This window comes from Platalea leucorodia, assembly GCF_965183815.1.
Source record: "Platalea leucorodia genome assembly, chromosome: 6".
NCBI classification, from domain to species: Eukaryota; Metazoa; Chordata; class Aves; order Pelecaniformes; family Threskiornithidae; genus Platalea; species Platalea leucorodia.
This window is the reverse complement of record NC_138828.1, coordinates 73,104,466-73,114,863: the sequence shown is the minus strand read 5'-3', so window position 1 is coordinate 73,114,863 and position 10,398 is coordinate 73,104,466. Positions and strand designations below refer to the sequence as shown.

The 10,398-nt window shown below is 38.2% G+C and overlaps 1 protein-coding gene across 17 annotated transcripts in view; it reads left to right on the top strand.

Moving 5' to 3' along the window:
• The first annotated feature begins 360 nt into the window (after positions 1-360).
• The window catches only part of JAKMIP1 (janus kinase and microtubule interacting protein 1), a 108,544-nt gene continuing 98,506 nt past the window's right edge, over positions 361-10,398 (top strand). For 8 of the 17 annotated variants that reach the window (XM_082314818.1, XM_082314814.1, XM_082314819.1 and 5 more), the window contains exon 1: positions 361-566. The gene's annotated coding sequence lies outside the window, so the exon portion shown is untranslated. The other 9 variants (XM_082314824.1, XM_082314821.1, XM_082314825.1 and 6 more) reach the window with 9 other exon arrangements.

Here is a 10,398-nt window from a genome sequence, read left to right as displayed (position 1 = left end):
TGATGGAAATTAAATTTGGATAAACTTTGGTATTACGCTCATATTTCCATTTTTTTCTTAACGTCCTTTGAACAATCCACCTGTGCTGACTGATCGTCTGTACCAATATTACTTATGTTCCCTGCCATGTGATTACAGATCCATTACTCTTCAAACACAGAAAAGAAGTACTACAACATGCTTGTGTCTGAATAGTTTCTCTTACTTGCAAATATAACAAGGTAGTATATTTGGGTAGCTGATAGCTGTACAGCTGCTGGCAGAATTCCCACACACATTTTACCACTAGATAAGTCTGTGGCTGGTAATGGTTGTGCTGAGATAAGATAGGTAATGTTTCACTTAGTCATCTTAGAGTACTTGCCTATGTGTTGAATGTTTGCAAGAGGTGTTAAAAAGAAAACTAAACAAACTTTTTGACACCTTGGAAAGGTCTTTCATATATTAAGCTGTCCGATATTAAGTATAACAGATCTTCAGGCTGTTATGAAGCTCCTTCATAATTCATAAATGAGTATGAATGGAAAAAGAAGGTATGACCTATGGAGAAACCTGTAGCCTACATGGTATGCATTCAGTAAATAGTAGTGAGAGATCATGAAGTCGGCAGTTTTGACAATTCTTTAGGATATACTGTCCTTGTAAAACGTGGTGCTTTTTCTTGGCACATAGGCTCTCTCATGGTTATGGTTGTCTTTCTAGCTCTTTTTTTTTTTTTTCTCAGCTCTTCCATTCAATTCATTTGTAACTTCAATAGCTGTGAACGATGTGCTATGAATATTAAATAGCTTTGATAATGTCATTTGATTATGGCAATATATGTGTGTGTGTGTGTGGGAAGGCATGTTTTATGCATAGCATTGTGTAAGTGTTGATTTCTAGGAGGATAGTTTTGAAGGACACTAATTATCTCACCACCTGAAACTTATCCTTTCTAAAGGAAACCCATCCTGTGCACATACACACATACTATATTTATACATATTTATGTTAAGTATATTATGATGATCTTTGTATTACCAATAGTCTTAAGCAAAAACATATTTTAAAATGTACCTTTATGTGTTTCCGTATTATAATTAGCTTGGACAATAACAATCGATTTCAGGTTATTACTCAGTAGCTCAATACTGCAGTTCTGCAATCAAATACTGTAGAGTGGCATAATGTATTATTTTGAGGAAACTGCTTTCTGTCAGACTTTTGTTTAATTCATGGAGACCTTTCTGTGCCTTTTCTGCTTTGTATGATCTTTTAGCAAATCCTATATTTTACATAAAATTTGGAGTCAGTGTGCCTGGAAAATGTTACATACTGAAACACTCCCATCTCCCAGCTGAGTTCACTTTTTATTTAGTGTGGACTGTATTCTGTGTTTGTGTCAAAAACTTAACTTCAACACAAACTAGAAAGCCTACCGCAAGCTTGTTTGAAAAGTTACTTCAGACATGAACATATTTGGTAGAATTACATTTATTAACATTTCCTATTAAAAAATGTTTTAGTAGCTCTTGTGTATGTTGGTTATAGCAGGAAACAGAAATGAGGAAAGCTAAATATGGGGAAGAACGAATGTCTCATAGGACCATACATGTGAGTATAGAAACTGAATTGAATAAAACAGAGCATCAGCCCAGCGATGCTAGTTAGCAAATACAACCCACCACAATGAAGAAAAAAACCCTTTCCAGTGAATACACTCTTTTGGGTCTGGATGGAGCTGAGTAGCATAAATAGACTTCATGACTGCAGAACTGGGCAACAGAGTTCTGACTGGTGTTGAAAAATTGCTTGCTCATCAAGTATGTTAATTTGAAGATACAGTATTAGCATAGGGTACTAGATGGTGTAATTTTCAGGTATTCTTCTAAGTTCTGTTTTACTCACTTTCTGTAAGTATTTCGATCTTGAAGAAACACATTTTGTCAGCTATGACATCTGAAACTTGTTTCACTGATTGAATCTCTGTGATTCTCTTTACCTGAATTATTTTTAGATGTTGAGCCACTGAGATTGTATCCAAACTAACGAACAGATGTATTAAGCATTTATTGTCTGGAAAAGACACCATATTATCAAAACCAGAAGTTTTACTGGCTATTGGAAATTTATCACATGTTTATCATTACAGTGCCCTGCCCTGGGGACAGTACTGGTTCGTGGTCCAGGAAGAGTTCTCTCTATTTACACTTTAGGAAAGGGGGATGAGAGAAGCTGACAATTCAAGTTTGTTAAAGAGTGTGACAGACTAGTACGTCTGAGAGGGATTCCTATGTAGACTGAATGATGGTTTTTGTAGGTCTGCTCTGAAGTCAGGACCATCAGGGTTGCAAATCTGTATTTAGTCCTGAAGATGACCAAGATGGAAAATGTTGAGAGGTGGAGGGGATCAGAATTAGTTAAATCACTTTGAATAGGAGAAAAGTTTAAATTTGATTAGTTGGCAGCCCCTGAACACTGTGCTGTGCAGGCTTGATAAGCGTCTTTGCCACAACCCTGTGAGCCTGTGTGCTACTTCTTGCTGTTAAAACCAAAGTAAAAGTTTTGGGGAGGGGAATAAATTCTGGTTGACTTATGTGAAATCTATCTTAAAATTAAGAAACGCAAAGGGGAACCAGGTGAGGGAATATACTGACATGTAAATGACTAGTGTCCAATCTGTAGCAGAGGTGTTTCTATTGCTTCATTGAGGAGCTTGCATTGCCTTATTGAGGAAATACTTTATTGCCTTCTGGTTGTTTCAGACAAGAGGTAGAAAGGGATGCAAAAGAATTATAGTATTTTACTGTTCATCTGAGACTTACCCTGGTATTGTTTTGCCTTTGGAATCAGTTGCACTTTATTCCGTCTGTTCAAAAGTGGCGGTTTAGTATTTCTGTGCTTTTCAGGAAACTGTGGAAAACTGACTTCCCATCTTTCTCAAGTAAAAGAACTTGTGTTAAACTGCTTGCAGAAGTGCAGTTGTAACAATTTCCTGCGCAAGCATAATTTTGTATTTCCCCTGTCTTACATTTAGTGCTCTATATATGAATGAATTTTTAAAGTTACTAAAAGTCAATGAAAGAGGGGGAGCAGGGAAAGGGGGTTATATTGCTGGTGGAGAGCAGTTTCCAGGTGTGCTGGATGTTATTACAGCCCAAGAAAAAAAGAGAAATTTGGTAGTAGAAAAGAGGTGGAGAGCATTTGGGCGTTTCAATTAACTTCCAACAATCAATCTAAGATTTAAAAGTGGATCCTCTAGACAGGACAGTGAAAGGAAACCCATTACTTAGCTATTTACTGGTGAAGACCTGCATATCTCAAAGATAACCTCTAGTAATTTCATGTCTTTAATCCCTTAAAACATTTGGAAAGTGTTAGTGAAGATCTTCATGATTTGATGTTTCCAGTTTTTACTGCCAAAAAAAAAAAAAAAAAAAAAATGTTTGTAGCATAGTCATTTGAATTGATATTTGCCGGGGGGGGGTGGGGTGGAGAATATGGTCATACTTAAGAGCTCCTGGTTTTCACATTGTTCACTGAAGCAGGCGGCGTTTCAGCATTTTCCCTTTCCTGTACAAGGGCAGCGTATGCAGTTAACAGCTAAGTCTTGATTTGTGTGTAACTTTCAGCTTTCATCTCACCCTTATTTTTCCTTCTTCCTCTTCTGATATGCACTTCTCTTTCCTTTCCTTTCTTCCATCTGTGAGAACTGGTGGTTGTGAGGAATGAGCTGGGACAGACTCCTCAGGGTGCTGGGTAGTAACAGACAAACAGCAGATACGACTCTTACTTAGGCTAGTGATAAGAAGTGGGCTACATCATTGAGAAGATTAGCTCTCTTCCTTTATTAGAGCCTTCTTAAGCAGGCTCCATTCTGGTAGTCTGTTCCCCAGGATATATTCCACTTCCACTCCCCACCCCCACTTTGGAAACAGCTAGTTAAAGTTTCGCTAATATAGCTTTGCTGTTTAAGAGGTGAAAAATTGCAGTGTTACTGCCACAGCTGTGCTAACCTTAATCTTAAAGCAAAATCTTATTCAGAGATTCACCTAAAGTTTAGGGAGATGATGTGTAATGTGGAAAGAATAGTTCTTTTGGCAATACCTATTTCCATATTTTTCCACTGAGTCTTCATTAAGACTAAGTGTGCCTGTAAAGTCATTGCCAGCACCCTAACTTTTGAGGCTTCCCTCTGCCACCTCTTTTAGGGGATGAGGTGGGGAGAGGAACAGAAATGAATACTAAGGTCAATTCATAGCAGAAATTATGCTAATATGAATGTATATTTACACAACTGGATGCAAAGTCAGGATTGCTACTGTATCTATCTATTTACATGATAATGCAGCTTGAATAAAGATTTTTGTCCATGGTCAAAGATGATTTACAGAACCATTTAGACCTTGCAGAGAACAGCCTTCTTTGCAGGCACCATGGGAAGGAGGTTGTGTTCATAAGGAATGAAGCGTAAACATCTTTCATTCAACCACAGGGACTCCTGTAAGCTTTAGGTGACACGTCTTGGCCTCAACTTTATGTAAAACACTGTCCCGTCTTCATGGTCCGCTCTCTGAAACAGCATACTGAAATGAAAACTTGATTTCCCAATGAAGGAAAAATGTCATATAGACAAAAGGGATAAGGATGTTTTCCTCAGAGTGAACAATAAATCACTTTTACATTCCCCTAAATGACCAAAACAGCCTGACTACGATAGGGTTCAGGAGTTTGAGATACACTGCTAGCAGTGCTGTGCCCCCGAGAAGTTGGATACCCTATAAGCTGGATGCTCAACTTGCTCACTAGAAAGCCCAAAATTGCGTGTACAAGTAATCTCTGTTCTGTGTCTAACCATTCTTTCAAATTTAGGAAGCTTTATTTCCATCTATATCTTTGTGTGCATTGATTAATTTCTGAACTTCAAAATACTTTGGGGCAGTCTAATCTGGGCAACAGTCAGTCTCATAGTCTATAGTGGCTTGTCACAGAATAATTCTGGAGTTTTGTATTTATATCTAATTGCATATTTCTTTTTAAGCTGAATTATGACTGGATTTGTCTTTGTTTTTTAAAATTCTGAGGTATGCTATCGTTAAAATTATGATTTTAATACATGTATCTGGATAAAAGTATTTTCGGCAAGTCTTCATGGCCACCATATTCAGCTCTAATAATCTTCAGAAAGCACATTCATGCTTCTGGTGGCCGACTTGCAAACAACCTTTCCAACAAGCCTGGCATAGTTTGAATCAAATTGCTGGCAGTTACCAGAAGGATGTTTTATTGGTAGTCTTCTCACGGTGGTACAGTGTTTTCAGTTTTGGATGTTGGAGGCTGGTTACACAAAGAAAGTCTTTAGTTCACAAAATTTCTCCTCTGTGCTTTTCTTGTGCTTTGTCATGCTTGTCTCTGTCCTATTTAAGCCGAGTAAGAATGAAAGTCTGTCTCCAGGCTCTTGCTGTGTTAGTATCTAGCTGTGCTTTTTACTGGCTGTAGTTTTAAGGTGCTGCACTGCTCCCTTGCAGAATTGAGAGAACTGAGAGAGGAAAGAAGCTATTGTCTGGCTGAAATACCCAGTTTAAATATTTTATCCCAGGTGATACAGTTCCATCAGCCTATACCGCAGAACCAGAGGGACTTAAACTCTGTTCACTCCAATGCACATTCACTCGAATATCGATACTTGAAATGCCAGTGTCAGCTGGCTGATTATCAGAGCACTGTTAACAGATCTTGTGAGAGAATTGCAGTTTTGTGAGATGCTAAATTTGATGATTCCTACCCACTAACGATCGTCAACACTTGCTAGGTTCTCATAAGCCCTGTTTCTCATAATTCAGTGTCTCTTTTTTTAATGTTGTCCTCAGAATATCTTTCTGAGGTAGGCAAATGTAATATCTATTTTACTGAGACATTAAGTGATTTGTTCAAGGTCATACAAGGAATCTGTGACAGAATGGTAAATGGAACCAAAATCCATCAAGACTTAGCTCAGTGTGTTGCCCATAAAATAATATTTATTAATGTTATTATTATTTTTTTTTAATCCAGTTAGATTTGAAGTGAGATTTGAATGTGGGGTGTCTTACTTCAAGAACACTGAAGTTGAGCAGGGGTCCTTGATAATGGCAGTCAAATGTATATTTGAAGTCCTAAATTCCTGAGGGCAGGTAGCTACTTTTTAAGGATTCTGTGACTCTTCAAAATTTAAGCAACAACACTGCCAGGTCTGTAGTGTATATATTTATTTTGATCTCAGGAACCAATGAAGGTGGCTTTAAATAGTGGTGCATGATGGTATCTTTGGAAAGAATAAAGCATGTTCTTTTATCAGTCTTCTGTATTACTGGAATAGGCCAACATAATCTTGGCTAAAGTCCTGATTTTAATGAGAAGATTTGTTGAAGTTGAGCTGCCCCTTGGTAGGTGAAGAAGTTTTGTCATTAACCTGCTCAGAGTCATAACTTTATTGTGCTGGCTGATATGCTTGTGCTGCTCTGCACATAGCTGTGTAATTCTTCTGTGATGGAGCAGTAAGGTGGGAATGTGCCTGGCTGGCACAATACAAGGTAGCTTGCAGCTTTAGTAAAGGCAATTAAGTGCACACAATAATTCTTGAAATCAGAGACAGTGAAATCAAATCATGCCACCTCTGTTTGCTTCACTGTTCAGCTGGTAACTAGATCACATCCAGATATGCTTTTTTTCCTCCTTACACTTGACCTCTCAAGTCTATCTTACTGATGTACGAAATAATAAAGTAAATAGTCAACATTTGGTAAAGTGTTAGACTACCCCAGTTTTTCTCCCACTGAGGTTCCACCTCTCTCTTGAGTCATCAAATTGGGAATCTGAACCTCTCTCCCCAAACCTGTCAGTTGTTTTGCACATTTCCTACACAGCTGTTATCCCTGAATTTTTTATTTTTCCAGTTTCAGTTTTTAACTATTCTAACCCTTTACAATAAAAATAATCATAATGATTAAAAAAAAAAAAACAAAGGAACCTTTCTGCAAAAATCAGATAAATAATTAAACAAAAGCAGTCCAGTATAATCCAAAACCCTAAATTTGGCAGGATGATTAATCTGTGGGGTGTCAGTGACAGTGAATAAAGATCTTAGAGTCTGTCTCTGTATTTGCTGTTTCTCTAGCCCTGATTGGGAAATGCTGCAACTTGCCCTTTCTTCCTGCTCCTGTTTTTGCTCTTAAATACTATGCTGCAAAGGGAGTGTGGCTCCTCAGTGTAAGCCCAGGGATCTCCCCGCATCACACCCAGGGTACCATCAGAAGGGTAGGAGGCTGGATGTACGTTGCACTAGAGAGCAGGCATCTTGTCAGGTCTCCTGTGTCTGCTCAGAAGAAAGGAGCTGGCACAGAGATCAGAGGAACAGCTCTGCCTAGAGCTGCCTCTCTGGGGTTGCCGTTACCCCAGCACTGTAAAAGGCTCTGGCTCTGTAACAGAGCTGAGTTTGGGAGGTTGTGGAGGGAGGGTTTTGTTTTATTATTTTTAGTTGCATTTGAACTTTGCCTTTTTGTGCTACTGTCTTTTTGATTTTGTATGTGTCACAGGACTGCTGTTTGTCGCAGTTTATCTTTTAATAGGGTGATTTTAATGATTAATCAGTGCTACAAGTGAAATTGGGTAAATATTAATATTAATAAAAAATGATCATTCACTGAAGCCAATGAATATTTTTTTATTTACTTTAAAGGCCTGGGATCAAGCTCATAACTTTTTGAGAAGGGATTCAGGTCAAGCTTTTAGTAACTCCTAGTATATTAAAGTGCTGTGTAGTGCAGAAAGGGAGTTGCAGAGTGCATTGGTGTAGGGTCTTGATGGGGCCAGCAGAGCTGGGGGAAGGTACGTGGCAACAGCAGTTTGGAGGAGATCTGGTTCAGTTCCTCTCTGAGGGGGGCTGTAGTGGAGCCAGTGCTTTCCACCACTTTTCTGGATGAAGACTATGTAATATTGTATTGTAAGGCAGCTGTACTGCTCACTGGGCACTACACAGATGTCTCCAGACAAGCTGTGGTGGTGTGCAAACATGTTTGTAGTGGATATTTGCCTCTGCTTTTTGTTCCCGTCCCATTATGTAAATTTGTTATTTTGATTTTTCTCTGGTGTTCCAGTAGCTTTCACCTGATGAGCTGTAGTGATTTGAGGAGATTATCCATTTCAGGATATAAGACAGGGGTCTCATATCTGAGGTTAGCATTTTTGCACCCCAAAGGCTGCATTTCTGTTGTTGCTTGGCAGTGGAATGGCAGTGACAATTGTCTGCATTCATGGTAAACAGTCCATTCAAAGTTCCATTTTTGAACTGGTCCTTCATTTGCCCTCAAAAATAATCTGTAAAATCAAATACCTGTTGTTCCTTTAAATCCTTTTGCATCATTTAACTTTTCTGTGGTTCCTGTTCTAAATGGGATTGCAAGGATTACTGAAGATAGTGTCCCTTCTGTAAATAGCTTTAACACAGATTTTAAAAAAATTGTGCACATAGTAAGTTCAAATTAATCAATTAATCTGGGTGACTAACTGCATATGCGATTCCTTCCATTCTCCCTGCCTGGTCCTCTTCAGCTCAAACATTCCCTTTTACTTGTGATAATTTCTTGTAAATTAAGAGCTAGCTTTTTTTTTTTTTTTTTTTTTTTTTTTGATGGACTGCTTATGTCCTTTGACTGGAATGAGGCCATTAATGTACTGGGTGCTATCCAATGGCCTGCAGTAGTACCAATCAAAAATAATTATTCGGTATTGTATGGTTGTCAGTAGTAGGTACACATATATTTGAGTGTGTGCACAGGGTTTAAATGAGTTCGATATACTTAAATGATCTTTTTTTTTGGTGGTATGCAGTGACTTGGAAACATACTTTAGTTGCATATTTTAGTGTTTTAACAGATGCATGCATGACACAGGTGAAATTCATTATGAAACTTGCCAAACTCTAGTTCTGTTAACTGCTCTGTAAGGACCTGGCAGGCAGTGGTTTGTGATGGGATGTTAAAACATGGATACCAATGCCTGGGGGCAAGAGGAATTTTCCGAAAGACTACGGAGATACAGAATCTCAGCAGATCACCTTTCCTGAAGTGCCATTGAAAAAAGTAACGGAAGCAATTACTATCCTTGACAGAAGAGTTAACTGACTTACAAATACTGTGCTCATCTGCAGGGTATCAACTGTTATGGAACCTTCTGAGTGAGGTGTCGTAAAAGCCTAACTCATGCTACACTGGAATCTCTACCAAGCAAAGAAGTTACCTCTGTTTAACATGGCTCCACAGCATCATGTTACTATGAGCTCTTTCAACAAAACAACAAAGAAAAATGCTTAGAGTTTCTTGGTGATTGCTTTCCATATGGTTTGGATCTATAGGTATACTGTTATTAAAGCAAGAATGGCTCAGGACTGTAGGTTGTGAATCTGCAAAAATGAATGTGGGGCTGTTTGTTAGTTAACAATAAAGATGTTTTTGTTTTTACCCACCAAAAAAATCACAAGCAGCACTTACAGAAGTGTTCCACTGTAAGGAAGGTCTGCATTTCCCAAACTGGGATAGGATTTAAAATAACCCTCAAAAGCTCTACTGTTATAGCTTTGTCTTTGTAGGTAGCTAATGAATGGGTATCTAAAATGTGACTAGTCTACAATATACTTAGAAAATTATTCTGACAATTGGTATTTATATTTTTTGGCTGGGAAAAGTATTATTTTACATCCTGTGGAGATGCTTTTGCTTTTATCCATTGAGTCATGTTTTATTACATAGAACCGAGAATTAAAGCAGGAAATGTAGGTCATCCGAACTGTGTGAGAAATGCGCCTTGGGCATTGAGAGCTATGAACGTTGTCTTTCCCATACATGCACAGGTTGATTATGACTGGTTTTTAAACTGTAACATAGGTGAACTGGCAGTTACTTCTGAAGTTAACATTGTACCTGTGTCCACTGCATTTACTATTGTCGGGTGCTAAGGTAATAAAATTTATTTTACACTTCTTGAATATTCAGAATTGTGCTGTACTAAGAATGTACTGACGTCTCATGTTCACAAGCATAATAAGCGTTATGGGTAGCCCATAGTAGGTTCTGCAGTATTACAAGAGAAAGGTTGAAGTAAAATGAAAAAACACTATGTGGAGGTGAAGTGTCTACATGAAGGAGCTTTCCCCCCACCCCCGGCCTCCCTGTACCTGTGTTTTTCCTTGGTGTTTCAGCTGAGATGACTCATTAACAACTTCACCTCCCAAAAATCATGTTGAAGCTGAATAATGTTGTTCAAGTCTGAATCAAGACTGGAATGCTGAATTTTGGACGACACCATTTAGTAATTTTTTTTTGTTACCATGGTGTTTTATCCATATTTATTACTTGAATAGTAAGTACACCCATAAACTCCTGT